The 2,726-nt window shown below is 46.3% G+C and overlaps 1 long non-coding RNA gene across 1 annotated transcript; it reads left to right on the forward strand.

The window, feature by feature from the left end:
* The first annotated feature begins 232 nt into the window (after positions 1–232).
* On the forward strand, positions 233–2,447 carry LOC133391390 (uncharacterized). The gene is made up of 2 exons (XR_009764892.1): positions 233–1,575; positions 1,651–2,447. It is a non-coding gene; the product is annotated as an uncharacterized LOC133391390 (long non-coding RNA).
* Positions 2,448–2,726: the final 279 nt, after the last annotated feature.

Genomic DNA, 2,726 nt, shown 5'->3' on the forward strand with positions numbered 1-2,726 from the left:
TATGTAAACAAACATGGCATGTGTAGCACCTGCCTCGGAACACACAGGGGTGCATGTTTCGTGAGGACACGTTGCCGAAGAGAGAGCTGCCAGGAAAACCATCATACACTACTTCACTGTGAAGATGAAACACCAAGATCGAGCAATAGCACGCAACACTCGGTAAACACTCACTTCATCACTAACACTAACACGCTTTTCCGATATGTTCCCATAATAGTGCACGGCGAGAAAGGCACGGTAAAGACCTTCGCGTTCCTTGATGAAGGTTCATCGGCGACATTCGTTGATCGTGAGCTGATAGACGAGCTGGGTATGGACGGTAAATTGCACCCAGTCAGTTTGAAGTGGACTGATAACACGACCCGCGACGAAGTCAGCTCTTTAAAGTTATCTCTGCGAGTATCGGGTTTAAGCAAAGGTGCTTCGATATACAACCTGCCAACGGTGCATACCCTGAAAAAACTCGAACTTCCAGCGCAGACACTGTCGGTTCAAAAGTTGAGCGAGGAGTATCCGCACCTCAAAGGGCTTAAAATCTCGTCCTACAGCGGAATAGTGCCGCGCATCATTATCGGCATGGATAATGTTTACCTAGGGAAGCCGTCGCGATGCATCGAGGGTGACATACATGAACCGATCGCGGTTAAGACCAGGCTAGGATGGACGGTGTTTGGTCCTTGTTTCTCAAACGCCCTTGTTGCAAGCAAGGACCGTCATAGCGGCATCTGTAAACGTAAAGGAAATAAGGTCACGGATAATTCTATACAGAAATATTTCCCGTGCGATACGAAAGGAATCGAAACAAAACGGGAACAAGGTGTCCGTCCGCACTTCGCAACACTGCAGCAAATTTGCCCCAGCCTAACATTGTTCCGGAGGGACAATGAACTACAGCTTTCTTGCAACCGCGAGACAACCCCCAGGACAATCGCATGGCAATCGGATTGAACGCGCAACATTTTCCATACAATCCGCAGTGTTGCGTTTTCTTCGCGCCAACTTTGCCTGTATTTTCAATGTATTTTCTTTGCCTGTAATTCAATTTTATTGCACTACATTAAGTTTTTACATATCTTTCGTAAAAGTTCGTTAGAGTATGAAAATGTCGATACAATTTGTCATGAATAACTTAAATTTTAAGATTTTCGCGCATAAAATTATGACGCGCGCTGTCTGTGCGGCGGCGTAATTCGCTACTCGTATAGCCGTCTCGCTTCTTCTTGTGTGTGCTTTACCGTTGCTCACCGCTTCAAGAACATTGCTGCTCACACACACGTCAGTCTGTGGCAAACAATTGGAGGGGGAGGATGTGTCGGTTTGCTCCAGAAATCGTGTGTGATTTTGGTGATCTGGATTTGGTTCCATCGCTGTTTGTTTTGGTGGAATTGAAAAGATAAGAATCATCAACCGATGTAAAACTGTGAGAGTAAGATGATGCTGATGGTGACTGATTATTTTCTTTGTTTCTTTTCCTGCTTTCATCCACTGATGGCGTCGAGCATCGCCGAGGATGTGATCGAATGCGGAATATTCTAAACAAGGAGCTTCATTCCGGATTTTGTTTGCAATAAGGTAAGTTATGATAACACACAAAGCATACGGAAAAAGAGTGAGTAATCTTATTCTTAACTTTCATTTCTTCAACAGCGCTGAACTAATCCTCCAGCTTACAACGAACGGTCAACGGAAGAGGAAGGAGAGGAGGGACGGCAAAGGTACACGCATAAACGTGCACACATCAGCCTTCTGGGAGAACGAGAACACGGGAGGGGGAGACCGGCAACGTATAGAACCTTTACGCTCCCTCGTGCGTTCGTGCGTGCGCGCGCGCGTCTATGTGTGTGTATGTGTGTGCATGACTGCGTGCGTGACTGTGTGTGTTTTTGCCGCTTCGCATAACGAGATCCTACGGGATCACCTTACAAAAAACACCAAGAGAGGGGGAGGGGTAGGTGTATGTGTATGTGTGTGTGTATGTGTGCTTGCATGCGTGCGTGGCTGTGTATGTGTGTGTATGTGCGCTTGCATGCGTGCGTGGCTGTGTATGTGTGTGTATGTGTGCTTGCATGCGTGCGTGGCTGTGAGCGTGATTTTTGCTGTTTCGCGATCTCCTACGGAATCACCTTGCGAAAACACGAAGGGGGGGGGGGGGGGGGGTGTGTGTGGAAGCATGCTTGCCTGCGTGCTTTGTATGTGTGTGTGTTTTGCGTTCACGTTCTACGGGATCACTTTGCGAAAAACACCAAGGGGAGGAGGAGGTGTGTGTGTGTATGTATTTTTTTTCTTTGCCGATTCTCTCGCGGATCTAGTTGTGTGCGTTAGTTTTTCTTTAGTTTCTTCGAAAAATCTTCGAAAAATACCTGGGGGAGGATGTGTGTATGAAAGAATGTACTTCAGAAAAGAAAGTGAAAAATAAAAAACGAATATAAAATATGTTAAACGAAGTTTTAAGTGTGTCTGAACTCATTGCAATCCGAAAGAAAGCGAGGGGGGCTCTTAAAATGTAGTACACATGTATGCAACATGTATCGTGTCGCCACGACGGTGTATCTCGCTCAATCCGTTAAGCCTGAAAAGTGCTTCTATCGGATCGTCTAATCGGGCGCCATTTAATCAATCCGTTAGCGAAAAGTCGCATGGATTTTGGTACCGGGGAAGCGCGGTGATACTTAAACGAAATGGAAAAGCAAATGGTGGTAAGAAACTGGTAAGGGGTTGGATTT

This window comes from Anopheles gambiae, chromosome 2, assembly GCF_943734735.2.
Source record: "Anopheles gambiae chromosome 2, idAnoGambNW_F1_1, whole genome shotgun sequence".
Classification (NCBI taxonomy): Eukaryota; Metazoa; Arthropoda; class Insecta; order Diptera; family Culicidae; genus Anopheles; species Anopheles gambiae.